The sequence below is a fragment of the Scyliorhinus torazame genome, chromosome 11, assembly GCF_047496885.1.
Source record: "Scyliorhinus torazame isolate Kashiwa2021f chromosome 11, sScyTor2.1, whole genome shotgun sequence".
Taxonomy (NCBI): domain Eukaryota; kingdom Metazoa; phylum Chordata; class Chondrichthyes; order Carcharhiniformes; family Scyliorhinidae; genus Scyliorhinus; species Scyliorhinus torazame.
The window spans coordinates 93751857-93764841 of NC_092717.1; the positions used below are offsets into that span (position 1 = coordinate 93751857).

A 12985-nucleotide genomic window follows, 5' to 3' on the forward strand; every position below is an offset into this window, starting at 1 on the left:
TGGGCCTCCGGCGGGGTTTTCTGCTGTATCCTGCGTTTGTCCGACACTTGTTTTGCGGACTTGGTTCTTAGAACGGTGGCATAATATTGATATACCGACTTCCCTGGAATCTAACTACAAGCTCTCTCAGGAGCGCAACCTCCTCCTCGGACCACTTGTAGTCTCTCCTCCCGGGCTTGGAAGTGGCTTTAGGTGGGCCGAGCCGTTTCTCATTCCTGAGAGCAGGGTGCTCATGTCTTTCGTGTTGCCCGAGCCCACTTTGGATGGAGAACCTCTTCTCGCATAAGCTGCAACCAAAGGCACCTGTAGAAACTGGTTGCCTTATTCCTTTGCATTTCGCAAAGTGGCAGGCGATAGAGTGGTATTCGCCTGCTTTGCAGCATTTCGAGCGATCGGTCAGGATGTTTTTCACCTGGTGTTCTTTTGCCACCTGACTGTGAAACAGTCCCATGTTGGGGAGGAGGGTGTTACACAGTGTGCAGTAAAATGCGTCGGTGGGATAATGGATAATAACATGCTTAGTTGCTGTTCTGTCGCAACTGGGTTCGATCACGATCTGTTCAATATAGGCTGCCGAATCGGCTGTTTCTTCGGTTGTTGTTACCATGCCCAGTTGGATTCCGATCTGGTTACGAACTTTCCCTTTATATATTCTTTGTTGTAGAAGATCTGAGTTGTCAGAGTGGCCAATTGTTCCGTCGGGTGGGACGTCCGCACGGTTTCTTCTACAACAGTATTGGTGTCATCGACTACTGGGGCTGCTGTTCTTTTTGGTCTGGCACCCGGATCGAGCTCCCAGTAGGGAAGGAGAATTTGTCTAGTAGGTCTCGCTGCCTCTTCTACAGTTTGAGTCGAGGCAGACGTTGTCGTCAGTCTAATAGGCTGGGAACAAGTGGGGCATTGTTTTTTGACACAGAGCGCTGCCGCTGACGCATCTGCGGGGAGGTTTCTTCTCCGGGACGCTTCCCAACCGGTCTGGTCTATCAAAAATAGATTTTCCATAATATATCTTTTCTCGGGATGATATCAATTGATATCCGATCTACGCAGATCTATGGACGTCTCACGATTTTTCGAGCCGTTTAGTCCCTCAGCAGTTAGATATTAACTGCAGAGTTTACCAGCGGGGGCGACGAGGAGGCACGGCATTCAATGTGGTGATAAAATTGTGTCAAAACACCACAAGGGTAACTATCCAGAACTGGCTCGCCTGGGAGACCCGTCCAAGAGAGTCATAGTTACTCCCGCCGGGACTATACATTACTCCATGTAAGTCAACAAGATCCTCACCAACTATAGGTAGACAGAAATGCATTCAGTGAGTTGTAATAAATCTCTTGGAGTGGAAGGCACTCCGCAAATGATTGTGGGTTGTGCTGAAAGCACAATTCGTTCTTTAGTATTGATCATGAAGTAATCAGCCAGGGTCGGCAGTGCAGATGTGATGACGTCTAGGTATTTGGACTTTGCGTTGATTAGGACTGAGAAATAATTTTGTGGGATATTTTCTCAGTAAATTAAGTGGATAACGTCCCTCCTGCTTGTTTGGGAGAACTGGGCTGAATGGTGTTTTCTTATTCTGCTTTCTTGCATTCTTAGTATACAAGCTAGGGAATATGTTAATTTGAAATGGATTCAATAACTGTGAATGACTGGACTAAATCTTTTGTGTGCAGCATGTGCCTGGCTTCCCAATTGGGTAATTCTCTGAATCCACAGATAGAACTGTACTCCGAGTGTTCATGATGAAAATTCACCCTCTTCTCACTGTCATCACAGGACATTTTGAGCAGTTGTTTGTTTCGTTTCAGTGTAAGAAAGTTGTAACCAAGTCATTTTGTTTCTAAAATTATTTTTGCTGTATTTCACATCTCTGCAAATCTGACAGAGATTAAAATGCAAATTACTTGTAACATGAAAGTTGAAGACGCCTTTATTTGTTTCATTTATTAACTGAACAATAATAATGCTAGGCTATAAACTCCTTTCTGTTGTTAGATGAACTTTGCCTACTTTCAGGGCAGCACGGTGGCGCAGTGGGTTAGCACTGCAGCCTCACGGCGCCGAGGTCCTAGGTTCGATCCCGGCTCTGGGTCACTGTCCGTGTGGAGTTTGCACATTCTCCCCGTGTTTGCGTGGGTTTCGCCCCCACAACCCAAAGATGTGCAGGCTAGGTGGATTGGCCATGCTAAATTGCCCCTTAATTGGAAAAAATGGGGCAGCACGGTGGCACAGTGGTTAGTGCTGCTGCCTCACGGCGTTGAGGTCCCAGGTTTGATCCTGGGTCTGGGTCACTGTCCGTGTGGAGTTTGCACATTCTCCCCGTGTTTTCGTGGGTTTCGCCCCCACAACCCAAAAGATGTGCAGGGTAGGTGGATTGGCCACGCTAAATTGCCTCTTAATTGGAAAAAAATGAATTGGGTATTCTAAATTTTTTTTTTTTTAATTGAAAAATTGGAAAAAATGAATTAGGTACTCTAAATTTATAAAAAACAAACTTTGCCTACTTTTTGGAAACAAGTTTTCTGACAATAGCGACGGTTAATTGATAGTAAATTTAATAGCAGCACAGAGGTTACAAGGAACCTTTTACATTCATTTGTGATTCAAGATTTCAATGACCCTGTAGCACAGTGGTTAGCATTGTTGTTTCACAGTGCCAGGCACCAGGTTCGATTCACGCTTGGGTCACTGTCTGTGGGGAGTCTGCACGTTCTCCTCCCACAGGTACCGAAGGACCTGCTTGTTTTGTGAATTTGATATGCTGAATTCTCCCTCAGTGAACCCGAACAGGTGCCCGAGTGTGGCGACTAGGGGATTTTCACAGTAACTTCATTGCAATGTTAATGTAAGCATACTTGTGACACTAATAAAGATTATTATTATTACAATTAATAAATTATCTGAAGTCATTCAAATCTATAAATTTGGAAAAGAGTAGTTTCTTCAAAGGTAGGCACATGTGAAATTGCACTTAACTAGTGAAAAGAAAATTTAAAACTTAATTTTCAGGATGATATTTCGCGTTGTGAATGACATTTGATGTTGTCCGAGGGCCATGGACTCTGATGAAAGGTCATTTCCACATGAAACAATTCCCTCTCCAGATACTATTTGATCTGCTGAATATTTCCAGCATTCTTTGGTTTTATTTCAGGCCTCCAGCACCAACAATATTTTGCTTTTTAATGAGTGTTCCAGGGTTGTTCTGGAAGTTCCAGTGTCTATCTGAGGCTGGTATGCTTATCTTGAGTGAGGGAAATGAGAATTCTCAGTGTAGTTTAATCTCAGCGTTCTGGTTCTGTCCCCTTTGCATCATCGATGTTTTAAGGAACGGGCAGCCGTTCTGCTTCTCAGAAGACCAAATAGACATCCTTGGCACAACCGGTCCCCTTTCTTTCTAATGGGTTTATGGGATTTCTCTCAAAGTTAGGACATGAATGCAACACAGCCCTTGAATAAATTCTGGGCCTATAGAGTTTGCAGAAATAAGCAGCACAGTGGCACTATGGTTAGCACTGCTGCCTCACAGCACCAGGGACCCAGGTTCAGTTCCGGCATTGGGGCACTGTGAGGAGTTTGCACTTTCTCCCCATGCCGGCGTGGGTTTCCTCTGGGTGCTGTGGTTTCCTCCCACAGTCCAAAAATGTGCAGCTTTCATGGATTGGCCGTTATAAATTGCCCCTTGGATTTCAAAACATTGTGTAGGTTAGAGTAAGGTGTTAATGGGATAGGGCGGGGCAGTGAGCTTGGGTAAGGTACTCTTTCAGAGGGTCGGTGCAACCATGATGGGCCGAATAGCCTCCTTCTGCACTGCAGAGATTCTGTGAATCGTAAGATTTGCTTGCAAGTTACATTGACCTCAGTACAACAGCACAAACATTGAACCTGAATCGGGACCACATTCTCTTCAGTGCTAACTTTAATGAAGTTGGGTAAAATTCCTTGCTTCACTATTTTAAAAAATCGTAAAATATGAAGATTAAGCAGCAAAAGGACGAAAATATTTATATTAAGGTCGCAGCCAGTTTTCTTCGGCAGCAGCACTCTCAGGAAAAGCTGAGTGGTGCAGGCCTGGTGCCCAATCTTCTCAGCACTGACCAAAGCTGCTGCTTAAACAGGCACTAAGCACCTCACAAACATATGCAAGGGGACTTGGGCATTTTTTTTTAGCTGTCCCTGTCGCCTGGAAATTGGAAGCAACAAGCATCAATTTTAGCTTCTGACTTTGAATATCAAACCTACCTTCAACTTCAACTGTTGCTGTACGGAATTAACCCTCTGTCCAGCTGAGGCATCACACAGCATAACAATGGAAAGTCTTTTAATATGCTTCTGAAGGTGATCAGAGACAAACAAAACAGAGCTGAATAAAGATTTTCTGAAGAGAAAGAATAAAGGAATTAATAAATTATCTACTGTACAAGTTGAACAAATTATCTACTGTACAAGCGTGTGCTATTTTATTTCGGCAACCCGGCATGGCAGCTGCGGACTAAGTCCGTGGGCTGGGGGAGGGGGCTTTGGAGGGGCTGGGGGCATTGGAGGGGGGTGGTCCAGGGGTGGCGAGCCTGGCCAAAGAGGGGCACTATTTGGTAGGCCGGATCCATGTGCGGCTGGCACCATGTTGCATGGCACAGCTGCTGCAGGCTGCCGCCATGTTGCACAGCGCGGCCGCTGCAGGCCGCCGCCGTGAGGATGCCCGGCCACGGACCCGCCAAATCTCTGGCCGTATCGCAGCTGAAGCCGGGGGCTTTACGTGCCTGCTAGCCCCCCCACCAGACGGTGGATCGGTGGAGGTTTTGTGCCATTTATTTGAGGCGTAAAACACCACCGTTCCCACGCCGGGGGCAGCACATAGTCTCCCAATCGGAGAATCCAGCCTCATGTCTGTCATCCTCCAGTCTGAAAAATAACCATTTACCACGATTCACCTTTTCTCTCCCTTACGATAAGAAGGCTAGCCAATTTATGAATATACGTTTTTTCAGTGTTTTTTTAGCCTCCTGCTCCCCCTCCACAGCCATGCCGCAAATGCAAATACTTATTTGCAAATACTTGTAGTAATTTGCGCCCGTGAGACTTTCGCCTGAGAGGGACATAGCATCGTGGAAAGGAGGAGTGTGTTGTGTCCAAGGCACTAATCACAATTAAATGCATGCAAATACCGGTTTTGCATGCCCCCGCCAATCAAGAGAGAAAACCTCGTTTTCGCTGCCGGGGAGGAACCAGAGCATGGCGTCTGAATCGGTGCCAGGTGCAAACCTCGATCTTTGCTGGATTCTCGATTCTCCACCTGATTGCTATTCGCGTTTCTGGCGTCGTGTGGTGGAGAATCCAGCTCAGTGTCTTGTATCGTTGGAGTAAGATTTCCCTATTTTTATACTCCATTCCCTTCAAAATACAGGCCAAAATAAAATTCCTCCTTCCCTACCAGTTGCTGGTTTACAGCTATTTCTGGGATATTACCTGTATCCTCTGCCATCTCCTCATTTTCCATTATTAATTCCCCAGACTCACCTTCCATAGGACTCACTTATTTTAACTCTTTGCTATTTTAAATATCTACAGAATCCTTTACTATAAATCTAGCGAGCTTTCTCTTGTACCCTTCAGTAGCTCTGGCATCTCCAACACTCCAAAAATTGCCACTAGTGGGCATGTTTCCACCTTCACCCCTACAATCTCTGACAATGCCCCAAAGATCGATATCCAAAACTCTACTCGCTTCGGGCAGGACCAGGACATTTATACGTGATTCGCCAGCCCCTGCACACCTCTCGCACTTATTCTCCACCTCTGGTAAGAACCTATTCATCAGAGCCCATGTCACATGAGCTCTGTGGACCACCTTGAACTATATCAGTCTGATCCTGGCACACAAGGAAGCCAAGTTCACCCAATACAGAATTTCACCCCAGGCCCAGCTCCACCCCCAGTTCCTGCTTCCACTTTTCCTTTATTTCTTCTAATGGCCCCTTCCCCGTTTCCAGTAGTCACCCATAAATATCCACAATCCTCCCTTCCCCCAACTCATCATCTGATACTCTGTCCAGCAGGATCTGATTCGGCAGCTGAGGGAAAGAAGGGAGCTCCTTTCGCGCAAAGACCCACACCTGCAAGTGTCTGAATACATTTACCCTTGGCAACTGGTATCGCTCTCGCAATTCGTCCAACCCCGCGAACCTCCCTTCCACGAACAAGTCCCTAATCCATTCAACCCCTTCCCTACTCCAACTTCTATATGTGGCATCCATCTTTGCTGGTGCACACCTATGATTCCCACATAACAGGGCCAGTACTGTCATTCCTCCCCACTCCAAAAGTGTCACCTAAGCTTATTCCAGATGTTACAGGATGCCACCACCACCGGGCTTGCTGTGTACCTGGCTGGCGAAGACTGGAGAGGGGCTGTTGCTAAAGTCCTTAAGCACACCCCACACAGGGGGCCTCCGTCTGTACCCATTCTGACCCGACCCCTCCTGCCACCACCGCCACACCTTCTCTACATTCGCCGCCCAGTAATAATATAACAACTTTGGAAGCGCCAGCCCCACCTGCATGTTTCCACCTCTGCAAGAAAGCCCTCCCAATCCTGGGTGTCTTGGCTGCCCACACGAAGGCCATGATTAGCTTATCTACCTTCCAAAGCTTTTACAGTCAGTTTTTATGTTCCCTGCAAGTTTACTCTCGTACTCTAGTTTCCCCTGCTTAATCAATCCCTTGGTCCTTCTTTGCTAAATTCTAAATTGCTCCCAATCCTCAGACCTGCTGTTTTTCTTGGCCAATTTGTATGCTTCTTCCTTGGATCGAATACTATCTCTAATTTCCATTGTGAGCCATAGATTGGCCATTCATTCCCGTTTTACTTTTGTGCCAGACAGGAATAAACAGTTGCAGTTCCCCCCCTGCGCTTATTGAATGTTTGCCTATCGACTGTCATCCCATTCCTCCTCCCTAACCTTTGCCCTTCGGACAGTCTCTGCCCTGGCCACCTCTCTCCCACCGGAGCCCCTTCCCTCCCAATCTCCTGCTGGAGAAGAAAAAACCCAGGACTCTGAACCATTCCCCCATCGACCATAACAAAATAAAGCATATGAAACAATAACACTTCCAACCATTCACATTGCAAACAAATCAAAACCATGAAATCCTACCATTAGTCCTCCCCCAACCATGCTTCCTGACAAAGTGATTTGCCTCTCCCAACAATGCCTCCAGCTTCACTAGCCGATCACTATGGTGAGACACCACCCTTTCCGCCTTGCGGATCGTCGCGCCCAATGACTCCAACAGCTGCTCCACCCTCTCCAGAGACCCATGAAGAGGGGCTACTGCTCCCTCAATCGCCTTAGACCTTAGGTCTTCCTGCAACTCCTGAATTTCCCCTTGATGAACTTGATGAACCAATACCCTCCAATTATTCTGCACTTTTTCCCAACAAAGCGCCCGTTAACCCGGTAGAAAGGGTCAAGACCTGAACCTCCCAATGGGAGCTACCTTGTGTGCGACCAATCAGCTCATGACCACCACCAGGATTCCTTTTCCCTCTTTATTAATCTTTCAGTCATTCTTTTCTGTTTTTGTATGCTGTCCAATCTTCTGACATGCGATCGATCTTTGCACAATTATATGCTTTTTCTTTAAGTTTGACATTCAGTTTAAAATGATCAATCATCCATTAAAATGTAGCCAATGACCCCCCTATTCCATAAGCCTCAATTTTGTAAATCAGACTTTTATATGGTACTTTATCAAACATTTTTAAAAAATCCAGATAGATAACAACCTCTGCATTCCTTTCATTAACCGCCTCTATTGCTTTTGAGTTAAATTAATGACGATGTGAATAATTGACAGGGGGCGGGATTCTCCGACCCCCCCGCTGGGTCGGAGAATCGTCGGGGGTCGGCGTGAATCCCGCCCCCGCTGTCCTCCAAATTCTCCGGCCCCCCAAAAATAGGCCCGGCGTGAATCGCGCCGCCCACCTCGGAGAATGGCGGGGACCGGCGAGACTCAATGGGCCCCGGGGCTGCCCGAATTCTCCAGCCTGCGATGGGCCGAAGTCCCGCCCGTTTCTTGCATGTCCTGCCGGCGTAAATTGGAGTAGGTCCTTACCGGCGGGACCTGGCGGCACGGGCGGCCTCTGGGGTTCTTGGGGGGGGGGCGCGGGGGGATCTGGCCCCGGGATTGCCCCCACGGTGGCCTGGTCCGCGATCGGGGCCCACTGATCCGCGGGCGAGCCTGTGCCGTGGGGGCACTCTATTCTTCCGCACCTGGTGGCTGTAGCAGTCCACCATTGCCGGTGTGGAAACGAAGCCCTCTGCGCATGCGCGGGGATGATGCCAGCACACGCTGGTGCTCCCGCGCATGCGCCAACTCGCGCCGGCCGGTGGAGGCCCTTCGGCGCCGGTTGGCGTGGCGCCAAGCCCCTTTCCCACCGGCCGGCAAGGCACAAACCACTCCGGGACGGGCCTAGCCCCTGAAGGTGCGGAGGATTCTGCACCTTTGGGGCGGCCCGACGCCGGAGTGGTTTACTCCACTCCGTCCCGCCGGAGACGATTACGGCAGAATCCCACCCGTCTAGATTTCTTGATTTGGGGAGAAGTCTCGTGATTATTAATCACTTCCCGTGTCTGTGTGGGTCTCAGTCCCACAACCCAAAGGTGTGCAGGGTAGGTGGATTAGCCATGCTGAATTGCCCCTTAATTGGAAACATAAAAAAATAATTTAAAAATAATTATCAATCTCTTTTGCTGCCTCAGAGGAATGATGATAACATTCTTATGAGGAAGTAAATGACTAGTTGAAAGTGTCTTGCCATTTAACTTTGAGAGTGTAATAACTACATTGAAGAGTTACATTTTGAGTTATATGTTAACCAACACTGCACAATCATCTAACATAGTTTTTCTCCAAGTAACCACAATGACTAATACAATTTGACTTCATTATCAATGCACATTATGTACAACTTCTTATTTATTATATAAATACATTTAACATGTAGCCCTCACCCTGCCCGTTTAACTGTCCAAAACCCACCTGTTTCGATCGTAGTTTTCAGTGTTCAAACATTAAATGCTTCGAGAATGTTCTTCACTTTGCTCCTAAAACTACAAAAGAAAAAGATGCTTAGGTTTTTTTACTGCTCAAAAATACGTGGATGAGCAGAGTCCGTCCTGATTCCTCCGTTGGCTTAAATGGGACAGGGGCTGAGTTAATATTGAGAGCAATAAACATCCAAAAAGAGCAACAGCAATACAATCACAGTCTCTGATGCAGTATCCCATTGAACCTGCCACTGTACCTCAATATTTAATGGATTAAGGGAAGGGGTTATATATATAAGCCAGAGCAATCACACACTACATGCCAGTGGATTTGGCCACAGGCTTGAAATCTCCTTGCCACCTACTGCATGATATTGTTTCTCCTGCAGTGAAGTATACATTTATAATTTATATCATCGACTCAGTTTCAAATGATCAATCATCCATTAAAATGTACACAACCAAGCGTAGTGGTTTTTTGTTTTAGATTTGTACCAGATAAACCTCTTTGTATTCACTGACTAAACAACGTTTGCGGTGTTTATGCTAACTGTGTTCAGTCTACACATCAAAGATGTAATAAACTTCCATTCCTGAAGGACTACTCATTATATACGGGAAGCATTGTGGTTAGCACAATTGCTTCACAGCTCCAGGGTCCCAGGTTCGATTCCGGCTTGGGTCACTGTGCGGAGTCTGCACATCCTCCCCGTGTGTGCGTGGGTTTCCGCCGGGTGCTCCGGTTTCCTCCCACAGTCCAAAGATGTGCAGGTTAGGTGGATCGACCATGCTAAATTGCCCTTAGTGTCCAAAATTGCCCTTAGTGTTGGGTGGGGTTACTGGGTAATGGGGATAGGGTGGAGGTTTGGGTAGGGTGCTCTTTCCAAGAGCCGGTGCAGACTCGAAGGGCCGAATGGCCTCCTTCTGCACTGTAAATTCTATGAATTCTATGATATACACTGAATAGGAAAAAAATGCATCAATCTCAATGTCTACCTTCCAGACACACACTCTCTTTGAGCCATACAGCTTGTTATCTTTTGAGTGGCATTCAAAATTTTCTAAAAATTCATTTACGGAATGTGGGCATCGCTGGGTAGGCCAGCATTTATTACCCATCCCTAGTTGCCCTTCAGAAGGTGGTGGTAAGTTGCCTCCTTGAACCGATGCAGTCCTTCAGGTGTAGGCACATCCACTGTGCTGTTAGGGAGTGAGTTTCAGGATTATGTTGCAGCGACAGTGAAGGAACGTCGATAAATTTCCAAGTCAGGGTTGTGAGTGACTTGGAGCGGAACCTCCAGGTGGTGGGGTTTCCAGGTATCTGCTACTTCTAGATGGTAGTGGCCATGGGTTTGCAAGGTGCTGTCTAAGGAATCTTGGTGAGTTACTGCAGTGCATCTTGTAGATGGTATGCACGGCTGCCACTGTTTGTCAGTGGTGGAGGGTTTGAATGTTTGTGGAAGGTGGAGCAATTAAGTGGGCTGCTTTGTCCTGGATGATGTTGAGGGTCTTGAGTGTTGTTGGAGCTGCACTCATCGAGGCAAGTGGAGAGTATTTCATTACACTCCTGACTTGTGCCTTGTAGATGGTGGATAGGCTTTGTCGGGTCAGGAGGTGAGTTACTCGCCGCAGGATTCCTAACCTTTGACCTACCCTGGTAGCCACAGTATTAATGTGGCTAGTCCAGTTCAGCTTGTGGTCAATGATAACGCCCAGGATGTTGATTATGGGGGATCCAGCGATGGTAATGCCATTGAATGTCACTGGGCGATGGTTAGATCCTCTCTTGTAAGAGATGGTCATTGACTGGCACTTATGTGGCGCGAATGTCAGCTCAAGCCTGGATATTGTCCAGGTCTAGCTGTATTTGGACATGGACTGCTTCATTATCTGGGGAGTTGTGAATGGTGCTGAACATTGTGCAGTATCCGCAAACATCCCCACTTCTGAAGGCAGGTCATTGATGAAGCAGCTGAAGATGTTTGGGCCTAGGACACTACCCTGAGGAACTCCTGCAGTGATGTGCTGGAGCTGAAATGATTGACTTCCAACCGCCACAACCATCTGCTTTTCTGTCAGGTATGTCGACCTTAGTCGATTTCGGCGGGAGAATCAGCTGGTGAGTCAGTTTCAGCGGGAGCATTACGGAAGTGGCTGCTGGGAGGCAAGTCAACCTTTAAAAGCACTTGTCTTTGCAGGGGCAGGCCAGTCGATTTCGGCATGAGAACAGCTGGTGAGTCAGTTTCAGCGGGAGGATTGCGGAAGTGGCTGCTGGGAGGTAAGTCTGTCCTTTAAAAGCACTTGTCTTTGCAGGGGCAGGCCAGTCGATTTCGGCGGGAGAATCAGCTGGTGAGTCAGTTTCAGCGGGAGCATTACGGAAGTGGCTGCTGGGAGGTAAGTCAACCTTTAAAAGCACTTGTCTTTGCAGGGGCAGGCCAGTCGATTTCGGCGTGAGAACAGCTGGTGAGTCAGTTTCAGCGGGAGCATTGCGGAAGTGGCTGCTGGGAGGTAAGTCAACCTTTAAAAGCACTTGTCTTTGCAGGGGCAGGCCAGTCGATTTCGGTTGAGAAACAAGTATACCGCTTTGGATACTTGTGGGGGGGACGACTTACCAGGGGTAAGCCATGGGGTACGGGCCTCTGGCACGGAGTCTGTCCCTGTTGCTCAGAAGGGAAGGGGGGAGAGGAGCAGAGCATTAGTAATTGGGGACTCTATAGTCAGGGACACAGATAGGAGATTTTGTGGGAGCGTGAGAGACTCACGTTTGGTATGTTGCCTCCCAGGTGCAAGGGTACGTGATGTCTCGGATCGTGTTTTCCGGGTCCTTAGGGGGAGGGGGAGCAGCCCCAAGTCGTGGTCCACATTGGCACTAACGACATAGGTAGGAAAGGGGACAAGGATGTCAGGCAGGCTTTCAGGGAGCTAGGATGGAAGCTCAGAACTAGAACAAACAGAGTTGTTATCTCTGGGTTGTTGCCCGTGCCACGTGATAGTGAGATGAGGAATAGGGAGAGAGAGCATTTAAACACGTGGCTACAGGGATGGTGCAGGCGGGAGGGATTCAGATTTCTGGATAACTGGGGCTCTTTCTGGGGAAGGTGGGACCTCTACAGACAGGATGGTCTACATCTGAACCTGAGGGGCACAAATATCCTGGGGGGGAGATTTGTTAGTGCTCTTTGGGGGGGGTTAAACTAATGCAGCAGGGGCATGGGAACCTGGATTGTAGTTTTAGGGTAAGGGAGAATGAGAGTATAGAGGTCAGGAGCACAGATTTGACGTCGCAGGAGGGGGCCAGTGTTCAGGTAGGTGGTTTGAAGTGTGTCTACTTCAATGCCAGGAGTATACGAAGCAAGGTAGGGGAACTGGCAGCGTGGGTTGGTACCTGGGACTTCGATGTTGTGGCCATTTCGGAGACATGGATAGAGCAGGGACAGGAATGGATGTTGCAGGTTCCGGGGTTTAGGTGTTTTAGTAAGCTCAGAGAAGGAGGCAAAAGAGGGGGAGGTGTGGCGCTGCTAGTCAAGAGCAGTATTACGGTGGCGGAGAGGATGCTAGATGGGGACTCTTCTTCCGAGGTAGTATGGGCTGAAGTTAGAAACAGGAAAGGAGAGGTCACCCTGTTGGGAGTTTTTTATAGGCCTCCTAATAGTTCTAGGGATGTAGAGGAAAGGATGGCGAAGATGATTCTGGATATGAGCGAAAGTAACAGGGTAGTTATTATGGGAGATTTTAACTTTCCAAATATTGACTGGAAAAGATATAGTTCGAGTACAATAGATGGGTCGTTTTTTGTACAGTGTGTGCAGGACGGTTTCCTGAAACAATATGTTGACAGGCCAACAAGAGGCGAGGCCACGTTGGATTTGGTTTTGGGTAATGAACCAGGCCAGGTGTTGGATTTGGAGGTAGGAGAGCACTTTGGGGACAGT

The 12985-nt window shown here is 47.8% G+C and overlaps 1 long non-coding RNA gene across 1 annotated transcript in view; it reads right to left on the bottom strand.

Annotated features, from left to right (window-relative positions):
- The window catches only part of LOC140385393 (uncharacterized), a 165899-nt gene that overhangs the window by 107208 nt on the left and 45706 nt on the right, over positions 1-12985 (bottom strand). The window contains exons 2-3 of the long non-coding RNA XR_011933355.1: positions 9046-9116; positions 4246-4381 (exon numbers count right to left, since the gene is read on the bottom strand). This is a non-coding gene — a long non-coding RNA (uncharacterized lncRNA). The remainder of the gene's footprint in view (positions 1-4245; positions 4382-9045; positions 9117-12985) is intronic.